This window comes from Halichoerus grypus, chromosome 13 (genome assembly GCF_964656455.1).
Source record: "Halichoerus grypus chromosome 13, mHalGry1.hap1.1, whole genome shotgun sequence".
NCBI classification, from domain to species: domain Eukaryota; kingdom Metazoa; phylum Chordata; class Mammalia; order Carnivora; family Phocidae; genus Halichoerus; species Halichoerus grypus.
Genome location: NC_135724.1, coordinates 43,971,166 through 43,983,268, shown reverse-complemented (window position 1 = coordinate 43,983,268; position 12,103 = coordinate 43,971,166). Strand labels below are relative to the sequence as shown.

The 12,103-nt window shown below is 41.5% G+C and overlaps 1 long non-coding RNA gene across 1 annotated transcript in view; it reads left to right on the top strand.

The window, feature by feature from the left end:
* The window catches only part of LOC118526356 (uncharacterized), a 52,529-nt gene that overhangs the window by 1,192 nt on the left and 39,234 nt on the right, over positions 1 to 12,103 (top strand). The gene's annotated exons all lie outside the window — the stretch shown is intronic.

Genomic DNA, 12,103 nt, shown 5'->3' with positions numbered 1-12,103 from the left:
TGAGGACAAAATTTTTGGAAATTGTAGGTAAATTTAATATCTGTAAACCTAGAGACAAGATTGACAACGTCGTTTGTGCCGCCTTGTGTGGAATGAACGCATCACAATTACAATTTTTTTGTTTTGTTTTCTTGTCTCCTTTGGGGACTTGAGATTTGGGAATGGTGAAAAGCTATTAGAAAGAGGAATTAAAATTTTGAGTGTGAATTTCAGAGGGGCATTTTATTGTTGTCCCAAGCATTATCAGGTAACAAAGACTGAATTTACATCCTTAAGAATGTGGTTGCACAAAGATGGTTGTCCATGGTGGTTAGGGGGTCAGCCTTTTTAAAAGGTGCTCCCTGAAGGTAGGAATAAATTCTGTTGAGAGGGGGAAGGGGGCATTGATGTGAATCCACAAAGAACACTTAAACCATTTCATGTTGACTTTTAAAGCCATTTATCATTCAGATTCTAGACTGCGATTTAAAAAAACCAAGAAACAAAAAACGGGTCACAAGTGTTTTTAAAAAATTTGAAAACTTCGATTTTCTAGACAGATGTGCTAATCGCTCTGACCCTAAGACCAATGAGTCAGAAGGGACTGTGAGGTCTATGAACCCAAGGACAGACGCTGCAGCTTTTAGGTTCTTTCTGGTGAATGAAGCCCGTGGTCTTCTCCACAGGAACCCACCATGAGTGGTGCTCCCTTGGGGCCACCGGTCATTGAGAGGACATTTTTCAGGTCCACTCTTTGCAGGTTGCCCTAAGCTCATTAACATTCACTCCCTGGCCTTGGCAAGTTCCCGTCACCAATTTACAAAGTGCCAGCGCAACTTGGTTACCATGGTTTCTCAGACTCTTTCCCTTTCTTCTGGCTGCCTGATCACTGCCCTGGTAGCGTGTGTTGACAGTCAGTTCCTAAGGGGTGGCTATTCCCATCAAGGGAAGGGCCACCCTAATTGGCACCAACTCGAGCACTTATTAGTACTCTCAGCAGAGTGGCTGAAAATTGACCCGGGATTAACCGTTCACCTACTGGAGGTAGTTTTTTTTATTAGGTGATACTTACTGTCTTTTTAAATATTTGCAGCGGTGTTATTGGTTCTCCTGCAACCCTTTCAGCCCTGCCCAATAATTAGCTGCTTGCCTGACTTTTCTTTGGACTAGGGACAGAGCTTCCAATAGGATTGTCTGGGGCGATGCATGCAGGATAATGATGGAAGAAAGTAGCTTTGATGTGCTTGTGAGGATGGTGTGGGCAATATGAGGTGGGAGCCTTGGTGAATATAAGGAACAGCTTCTAAGTTGATCAGTTTTGAACTGGCCTGGGCCCAGGGCCAAATGGGATTTGGAATCTAAATTTTTTTTTAAAGGTTTTATTTATTTATTTGAGAGAGAGAGAGCATGAGAGAGCACAAGCAGGGGGAGTGGCAGAGGGAGAGGGAAAAGCAGACTCCCTGTTGAGCAAGGAGCCCCATGTGGGACTCGATCCCAGGACCTTGGGATCATGACCTGAGCCGATAACAGACGCTTAACTGACTGAGCCACCCAGGCGCCCTGGAATCTAATGTTTTTCCGCCCCCCCCTTTGGTAACTTGAAAAGGGCTTAATTCCTTTAAAAATGAATAACAATTTACTGATGACATCTTCCCGACTTTCTTACTGTATAGTGCTATGATCTTTAGGGGGAGGATAGTAATATGGCACATTAATTTAAGATCAGTGTTCTAGGAGAAAAATGAGAGAAGAGTAAATGAAAATTTCAAGAGTACTCAGCAAAACCCAGCTGATGGACACACTTTGCTTCCGAATTTTTAATGTAGCACACCTTACTGTTTTCTTTTGGTGCTGATGTGTATCTTTGGGGTTTGTGGACTCCTTCTCCCACCCTTGCCATCAGAACTTTTAATATTTCTTCCTGTACTCAGAGATTGAAAACTAACACAAAAGCACTAAAAAATGCCTGCCATGCCTCAGTCCCAGACGGGCTGTGTCTCCAGGCTGGCAGGGGCAGATCCAAACGCAAGTCATAAATCTTATTTTCTTTTCATGAATCTCAGCGTCGTGAATTCCCCCCAGAGCACTTCTCTATCAGTATGTTCATTTAAAACAAACAAATAAATAGAACAACATCAGCAGCCGCAACCACAACCCCCACAACAAAGTGCTTTGATAGAGTTTGTTCCCTTTTCAAAGAGATGTTGCCTCCCTGTTACAATGCAGAGTGGCTTCCAGAAATAAAGTTCACTACCCATCAGAGGGGGAGACGAACCATGAGAGACGATGGACTCTGAGAAACAAACTGAGGGTTCTAGAGGGGAGGGGGGTGGGAGGATGGGTTAGCCTGGTGATGGGTATTAAAGAGGGCACGTTCTGCATGGAGCACTGGGTGTTATGCACAAACAATGAATCATGGAACACTACCTCAAAAACTAATGATGTAATGTATGGTGATTAATATAACAATAAAAAAATTTAAAAAAAAGAGTGAAATAAAAATAATCAAAAAAACAGCAAGGAACCAAAATGCTTGCCTCATCTCCCATCTCTCATTGGGGTGAAGCGGAGGGAATTGGGGTCTTTCCAATGGACGTGGAAACTTCCATAGATAATCTCTGGCCCTGCCCCCTTGCCCTATGGATCCAGGGTCTCCTGTTTGGTACCGCAGGCACATTTTCCTTGATTCAGATCCAGGCGGACTCTGCTTTGGCTGAGGAATTGTACTCTGCTGACATTTAAGGCAGGAATTCCCTGGGAAAATAGTCAAGAGATTCTTTTGGTGTTGCTGGCGGGGCTCCAAAGGGTTTAGGGTTCCCCTCTCTGGACGAATGGGGAGAAAGAGAGGGAGGGAGGGAAAGAGAAACAGAAGGACTTTATTGAGTGACTGTGTTTCATCTGAAGCTTGCAGAAAAAAAGCAGAAATGTGGTTGGATGACTGGATACTTTTCTTACACCTTATCTCTTACCCCAGCTAATATGACAGTTCAGAGTTTGGTTGGGCATTTTAAAGGCCACTTAGACATCCACAGTGGAAAATCAGTTCTCTGGGAAAGCAAAGGACTTTGGGGTCTCATGGGCCACACCAAAATGTTTTAAATGTTCACTCGTTGAAGTCTGTAGTAGTAAATATTCCAACATTTAAATTAAATTTGAACATCTGAAGAGGTAAACCAACGTTTGGCTAATTATTACCACCTGTTATCATACAGGAAGGCTCAGTATCCTCATGTTTTTAATAGACTAACTAAGATATTCCCAGTTTCAAGGAAAGAGCAAGATGTCACAGGGAGCTGTGACAGGGGGAGTAGACCAAAACACTAGGCACTTAAAAAATACTTTGGAGTAATGCTAGAAACAGAACATTTTCTAAGAAAGGAGCAGAAATGGTCATAATCTTGTGACCACAAAAAATGTGACTGACTCTCCTAGACATTCCCTTGGAGGAGATTTTTGATAATTCAGACAAAACTTGCTCTTGCTACTTTCCTAAATCATCTTAGGTCCTTCCCTTTGACCTCTGTAATTCCTTTTTTTACATTCATACAGTCGGAAGAAATGTACATCTGAAGAAAATCACAGGGCCTCCTTGAGGTGGCAAGTCTCATCATGGTTTCACCTGCCCCGAATGTTCTCCCTAGCTCCAACTCAGTCTGTATGCCTGCTGCAGGGGCCACACTGTGGCCACATTTCACCAGCTGCCATCTCTAAGGAGCCAGCTAAGGTGCTCCTTGCATCTCCAATCCCTTTTCTTTCGGTCTTTGCCACACAATCCTCTGATTCTTATTTATTTATTTAAAAGATTTTACTTATTTATTTGAGAGACAGAGAGACAGAGCGTGTGAGCACGAGAGGTGGGGAAGGGCAGAGGGAGAAGCAGATTCCCTGCTGAGCAGGGAGCCCCACGAGGGGACTGCTCCCAGGACTCTGAGATCATGACCTGAGCTGAAGGTAGACGCTTAACCGATTGAGCCACCCAGGTGCCCCCTTCTGATTCTTTTTAAAACCCTCCTTGACATTTATCTACTCCTTGAAACATGCCCGTTGCAAACTTGCCGGGTTCTAGTCACTTGATGAACCCACAGCAACCGTAAACCTCTGTGATACTCTATAGTCATGACCAGGTAACGTCTTTGTTTCATTCACTGGTGTTTTGGTGCTAGTTTACTCTTTCTCTATTTTTGGGTATAAACTGAAGTTGTGGGATATACATGTCCCGTTAAATTCCTTACTGTAACGATGGTGATGATAATGACGGTGATGAAGACGATGACGAAGTGACAGCAGTGATTTTGGTGACGATATGATTGTGCAGGAAGAGGGGAAGGAGTAAGGGTTGGTGGTTTGGGCTCTATCACTTCTCTGTTACTGGCTCTGGGTCATCTGACCTCCCTGGGCTGCTTGTTCATCTCTGAAATGGAATGGAGCTTTATTTCTGTCCTGTCTTTTCATGAAGTTATGGTAAGTCCGGACGCCGTCCTCACCCCATTCTGGTTTTGGACCACCTCCACCATGGTGTGCCTCTACAATACTTTGGCTCCCCAAATTCCATCACAGAATTATTCCCAGCACACAGGAATCGCCCGTTTATCGTCTAACACCATCATTAGTCTGGAATCAGAGTGAGAGCAGGGAATACTCTCTCGGTCGTCTCAGTGGTTAGTTAACCTTAGTAATTAATTGCTGTATCCCCAGCACCTAGCATAGATCCAAGACACATTTTAAAAAACACTGTGGGATACATAAACAAGTGAATGAGGCTCCAATAAGGCCATATGAGCAGACGTGCTTTGCAAACCGAATTAGGAAATGGAAATAAGGATGATGCTGATGCTTATGATAAAAAAAAAGTCAAGAAACTTATCCAGGCCAAACCTTGAAAAAGTTATGTATTCTTCATCTCATTTCCCATTTACAGAATGAAAGTTTTTTCTAGCACAGGTAAGAATTTAGAAATAGTAAGTTGTTAACATATGTATAGTTCTTTGAAATAAAGAGCTAGGTAGCTGCAAAGTATTAACATTAATAATAAAATTTTATAAACTTCAAATGGGCATAGATAATTCCAAGACCACACTTCAGAGTTTAAGGAAGAAGTAATGTGTATTTTTTTTTTTTTTAAAGATTTAGTTGTTTATTTTAGAGAGAGAGAGAGAGTGCAGGGCTGGAGGAGACAGAGGGACAAGCAGACTCCCTGCTGAGTACAGAGCCCGAGGTGGGGCTCAATTTCGTGACCCTGAGATCATGACCTGAGCCAAAATCAAGAGTCAGATGCTTAACCAATTGAGTCTCCCAAGCACCCCCCAGAAGTAATGTGTTTAAAACCTTTGCTTTATGGATTAATCCAAAATGTCTTGGCAAATTTTATTAAAAAATAAGAAACTGACCCATATGTCATCTCCTCATTGTCTCAGTAAATCTTTGGGGATCACAGTGTATGACATTAATGACTTTCACACTTCCACACAGGCCACTGAGTACTGCTAGGAAAAATAACACCAGTGACGACTGATCATTTTACAAATCAGTCATCTCTAATGTACACTTGGTCCTCAATATCACCCAGCAAACTCTCTCATTCTCCAGTTAGGAAGGAGATGAAAATTATCGGCAAGCAGCTGACATAGAAAATGATTCTGGCTTTTCCTAGGTAGAGGAGACTTTTTTAAAAGGATATGGAGACTCAAAGAATTGAAGGGGGGCTGGAGAACTAGCTTGCAAGTGGCCATATTCTAGGCAGCTCCAGAAGCCGAGGAAAGACCTGCATCTTGGCTGCTGGGATGGATGGCCGTCAAGAATTCCTCTTCTTCTCACATCCCAGCTTCTAGATGAAAAGTCCCAGGAGTGACGACTCAATCTTATGTCAGGAGGAGGGGTGGCTTGCTTGGGGAGAGTCACCCGGAGTTATTCTGCCACCGAGGCCACACTCAGTGGATGAGAGATGATAAAGATGGCAGCTAACTCTTTTATATAAACTCCAGTAATCCTCACCTCCCATGACTGCTGACGCCCTCTCTTTCTCGTCATTCAGGACTGTGTTAGTTTGCTGGGTCTCCCATGACAAAACACCACAGACTGGGTGGCTTAAACAATAGAAGGCTAGAAGTCTCTGCCTAGATAACTCATATTTTGTTCTTCAAAATTCAATTTCAGGGGCGCCTGAATGACTCAGTCATTAAGCGTCTGCCTTCGGCTCAGGTCATGATCCCGGGATCCCGGGATCGAGCCCCGCATCGGGCTCCCTGCTCCGTGGGAAGCCTGCTTCTCCCTCTCCCACTCCCCCTGCTTGTGTTCCCTGTCTCGCTTTGTCTCTCTCTGTCAAATAAATAAATAAAATCTTAAAAAACAACAACAACAAAAACAAAATTCAATTTCAGTTTCACTGTCTCTGTAAAAATTTCCCTCTTCCTCTGATTTTATTTAGATGCCATTTCTCTTTTCTTCACAGCACCTTCTAAAATAGCCTTGTACATTTCTTGGGGCACCTAGGTGGCTCAGTCAGTTGAGCATCCAACTCTTGATTTTGGTTCAGGTCGTGATCAGGGTCATGGGATCGAGCCCCGAGACAGGCTTGTCCCTCTCCCGCCCCCTGCTCATGCTTCTGCTCCTTCTTTCTCTCTCTCTCCCTCTCAAATAAATAAATGAATTAATAAAAATCTTCAAAAAAAATCAAATAGCATTGTACCTTTCCAATTTTCAAGCATGTAAATCCCGAATTCTCCCCAAAAGATGTGGGGTGCCTCAGTAAGGAGGTACAAAAATCAAAGGCTTTAAAACCCGTACTTGACAAGGAACACTAGGAATTGTGCATGGGGTTTCCAAATAGGGTTGCATTAGTTGTAAATACACTGCTTGGTAATTGGTAATTAATGGTTTATGTCTTTGCCTCTAACTTAAGAAAAAATTCCTTAGGGCAAAGATTGTGTGTTAGGTTCTTTTTCTTTTTTCTTTTGAATGTGAAATAAAACTATATTGGGAGTTTTGTGAGTGTTCCAGTTTTATCTTCTTTTTTTTTTGTTTTGTTCTCATTAATACAAATTTATTTTATTTTATTTTATTTTTTGTTTCAAATTTTTATTTAAATTCTAGTTAGTTAACATACAGTGTAATATTGGTTTCAGGAGTAGAACTTAGTGATTCATCACTTACATACAACACCCAGTGCTCAACACAACAAGTGCCCTCTTTAATACCCATCATCCATTTAGCCCATCCCCCTGCCTGCCTCCCTCCAACAACCCTCAGTTTGTTCTCTACAGTTAAGAGTATCTTATGTGTGTTAGTTTTTTATGCAACCCTGGAAAAAAGAAGGTGGTCAATACATTTTGGTTGGTTGGATGAATAAATGAATGAGTGAGGAGTTTACCAAAGTGGTTTCACATGTTTTTTTGTATGTTTATGAGATAAGCAGTCTTACTTCCCTGTTTTAGATGTGAGTTAACGGAAAGTTTGAGTGAAATGGAAGGTCAGAAGTTAATTAGACCAGATTTGTCATATATTATATATATTATATAAGTACATTTCCTATCTAGTATGGGGTTGTTGGCTGCTTTCGAAGTACATTAATTCTTCCAGGGTACAAGTGTACCTTTTCATATATTGTCCTACTTATTTGAGAAACTGAAAAGGAAGTTTATGCTTTGATTTTCTTTTGAAAGCAGAATTATAGTTAGTAGAGAAATTGGCTAAGTTGGAGTCATTTGATAAAAGTCTTTTAACAAACACAATCCTATTCTTGTTAACTGGTTAGATTATCTTATTATTTTTTTTAATTAGCCTTTTCATTTCAATTGGGAGAGACTGTAAAAAAAAAAGTGTGGTGCATCAGTAATGTAGACATAAGGAATGATGAGTCCTGTCGCTGAGAGTGGTTGTACAATAGAACATTGTAACAAGGTGTAAACAGTTTATAGGTGTGCTCAGTACAGTTTATAATTTTGTTGTCATAGTTTTCTGTGTACCAGTCTTTCTAATCACCCAAAGGGATATAAGAAAATCACTTTATAAACTTGCAAGACCAACATAATTATTATTTAGTATTATTGCTAATAATTCCATTTTCAAAAGGAGAAACTGTTGTGTGGAATAGATGAAAGAACTCTACAGTGTCTGGGTGCTACCAACATTACACCCTTCGACAGCATACTACATTACAGATCTCACAGAAACAGTATGCAAACCTCATATTGCCCTTCTTGCTCTGCGCCATATTTTTAGTAGAGAGAGTGCTGCACGCAGTGGCCTGTGGCTCTGGATGTGTAGGGAGGCAGAAAGAGATTGCTAGTATCAGAACTTGTGAAAGTCGTTGACTTTGACTTCAGCTTGACCTCAGCCTGACATGGGGATATTGCTTCTCAAACACTTCAGAGTACTGTATAATCCTCTGAGCCTTTAGCTGTGGCCAAAGGAGAGCCAATGCTTCCATAGCTGGGGAGTCTGAACTTCTAAAGGCGGTCAGAATTGCACAACCGGGGTCATGAACCAATCTTGACTTTGGGTTCTGAAGATTTCTCTTTCGTGACCGGAATTTGCTCACCTCAGACAAGGAGGCTGACCTTTGATTTTTTTGGCATCAGATTTTCACTATGTAATGCATTGAGTCAACAAGCCATATTATATCTTTTAAAAGAGAAAAGGAAAACAAATCCATTTAGCCATTTTCCCCAGTAAAATTGTCTGCTCTTCGAAGCTAAAGTAAAACAACAAGATTGTCAATTGTCCAACCTTCTAGATTTACGTTTCAAAATCAATATTGGAAGTAGAATTAAAAACTGTATATTTATTAAATCAGGATATAAAGCGTGGACTAAACTATTAACAAGGTATTTTAAGACATTTTATAGTATCTAGCAATAAATTAGCATAAATATTCAGTCTGTATTGCTTATGGCAAAACATTAGCATTGTTAAAATGGTAGTGGTGGACAGATAGGTGTTTGAGATACTGTTCTTTCTATTTCTGTGTGGTTGTAATATTAAATGGATAAGAAATTTAATAACTATGGTAAAACCAGCTGGTGGAACCCTCATGCCCAGCTGCTTTGGCAGGGTCAAGAGCATAGGTTTGCCCCTGGTTCGAGACTGTTCTCCCCACCTCTGTCCCCATGCTGCTCAGCCTTCCTTCTGCATGGCTCTGGCCAGGTGGTTCTCTTGTGCTCCAGAGCAGCGCCCATGGGTCCCTCAAATTCCTGACCTCCCTCACCGTTTCCCCTCACTTTCCACAGATGACCTCAACCCTTATATCACAATGAAAAACAAGACTTCAGATGGGAAATCCTTCGAATTCTTGCTACCAAACCCCAGATGTCTTGGCACCTGCCTGAACCTTTCCTCCTTCTTTGTTTTCTAGAAATCGCTTTCCCTTTGTCTTGAATGGATTCTTCCACTCTTGTTCCTACTTCCTCTGGTATCATTCTTTTTCCAGCTCTCTGGTCAAGGTCAAACTTTTTGAGTCACAGGAGCTCTTTGCAATTGACAATTATTGAAAACCCCAATGAACTTCTTGTTTATGTGAGCGATATGTACGTATTGACACTTACCATATTAGCAACTAAAACAGAGAATTTAAAAAAATTATAAATTTACTTTAAAAAAACCCAGTATATGCTAATTAAATTGCATTTTTAAAGACAAATACATTTTTCAAAAACAAAAAAAAAATTAGTGAGAAGGGTAATACTATTTTACATTTTTGCAAATTTCTTTAATGTCTGGCTTGATTCTTCATCAATGTATGCAACAATATAAGTGGTTTGACATGCTAGATTTTTATAATGCATATTAAATTTCATAAACAATTTCAGAAAAGTCCACTCTGTATCCACCTTGCACACCATCAGTGTGTGCATGCTGCTTCCATGATGAGGAAGGGCCCTCTTTCTGAGAAAGGGGAAAACAAGACAGGAAATGCCTTCTATTAGGAGGACATGCCTTATATCAAGAGGGAGTGAGAAAAAGGAGGAAAACAAAGATTTGTGTGTACCTCATTTGAAGGGTAAAAAAATAGTCTTTCAGGCTACACAGATCAAGGAATATTTGATAGAGCAGCGCAGAAATCTTTACAGAATTAACTACTTTGGAATAAGGGGATGTGCATTTTTCAATGGCAAGGCTAGAGTTTTGCCTTCCATTGGTACCTGTTACCCAGATCAGAGAGCGATGAAAATGGCAACAGTGCGTCCTCAGACCCAGGCAGCGGGGCCCTGCTGTGGGCTCCTGCTCTGGAAGGCCCTGCCCCAACTCTGGGTGCACCGTCCTCCTCTTTGCACACATCAGAGCCCCTCTAGATCACATACCACGCCCACAGCTGAGACTCTGGAGTTCTGTGCTCTCAGGGCTTGGGTCAGCCCCTTCTTTTGCATCCCTCTCCCCACCTGGACTGCACTGATATGTGCAGACTTAGGGGTGGCTGTTAGCAGATGCCTACATACGGAGCTTGGACTGGGGTGTCCACAATTGTGCATGCGAGCCTCTGCGGGGTGTAGCGTGGAGCTGTGACTGGGAAGAGAAGGGTGGGGACACAATCATGCAAATATGAGGAGTGGGCTTGATTACCCCAGAGTCAGAGAACTGAGCAAAAGGGAGAAGTGTATGCACTTCTCAGCACACAGAAGTATGAGTTCAAAGGCAAGCGGCGCGGCAAGTCCCATCATTTGCACATTATTTGTCAGTTCCTGGTAGGAACAGAATTAGCTGGAGCTGTCCAAGTATTATGAAGAAGATTATTTAAAGCAGGAAACTTGAACAATCACAGACCAAGAGAAGCACTGCAGTGTGCAACGAGTACTGAAGACTAGATTCTAGACGTCACCGCTGTGACCATTGGGCCTGAATGGCTTGAACACAGAAAACCTTTCCTTACGTGCATTTGGCTAAGATCTTCCCCAGCTCATTAGAAAGAAGGAAATGGAGGTTTGCGTAGAAACCACCTTGAGTACTGTTGTTTTGGTTTCGATCAGATACATGTGGATTGAACAAACTCTATTATTATGCGAAGCACTGGTGTACATAAATTGTAGGAAAATCCATTCCTGAGGAGGTCAGGTGGGAGAAGAGATTTCAGGTGGAAAAAAATTAAGATAGGGAAGGTGGGGAGTAATTCGTTTAGGAAGTGTGTGAGGGAGGGCAAATGAGATACATAATAAGGTTTTGGTCAGCTAGGAGTACATTTGAACTTAACATGAATTTGTAGGGAGATCAGCAAAATTCTATAATTTTGTTTAGCAATGTTCTGCAGTCAGGAGGAGGGATAGGAGAAATGAATGGAGGGGGTTCTGTCACGCTTGGCACAGTGGTCACTTAAAAAAGTCGTGTTTGGTGAGAGCAGCATTGAAATGACTGGCCCCGCCACCCGGGCCAGTTGTCATGATTTTCACTGACTTTTTCCTTTTCTTTTCTTGGTTCTTACTATGTGCCAGTTTCTGTTCTTAAGTCTTTAAATACATCATCTCTGGCCTAGGCAGCAGTCAAGTGACCACCAGAGGGTTAGCGGGCTGGAGAAGATAGAGGGGCAGAGTGATTCCAGAGCTCGGTGAAGGTTCCAGAAATTTGTGCTCAATTGCTTCAACTTATGCTGGAGATGGATGGCATTTCAGTATGAAGAATTTAACTTTAAAGATTTGACTATTCCAGAATGAACACCTGAGATAGATTATTGTGATCTTCCCTGAGGTCATTTAAAAGTGGATGTGTTATTTGGCTGTTTTGGAATATTTTAGATGTGGCCTTATTTGGAAGGGTTATAAGCGAGATGATCACCCCAAATCCCCTCCTATCTTTAGGGATGTGAAATTAAGTGTGATAGTTCTGTTTTGTTCTGTTTTGATTTAGGTTTCTACTGACAGAATAAAAAAAGAGGACTTAATCTCATTATTTAGAATTGAGAAGATTTTCAAACAAAATCATTTGGCTGCCTGTACTATGGTTGGGAATTGTGGCTGTCTGTGATAGTGTTTCCTTTATCAGGTGAAAAAAAATTCAATCCAGATTGGGTTCATCTTTCATTGGGTTAAGATTTGGTAACAGGGCCATATGAGGGAAGCAATTTGCTATCATGTCCAGAAGATCTTCATTGGCATTTGTAACTAACTTGTAGACTTATGGTTAGAGGCATCTGGAGAAGGAG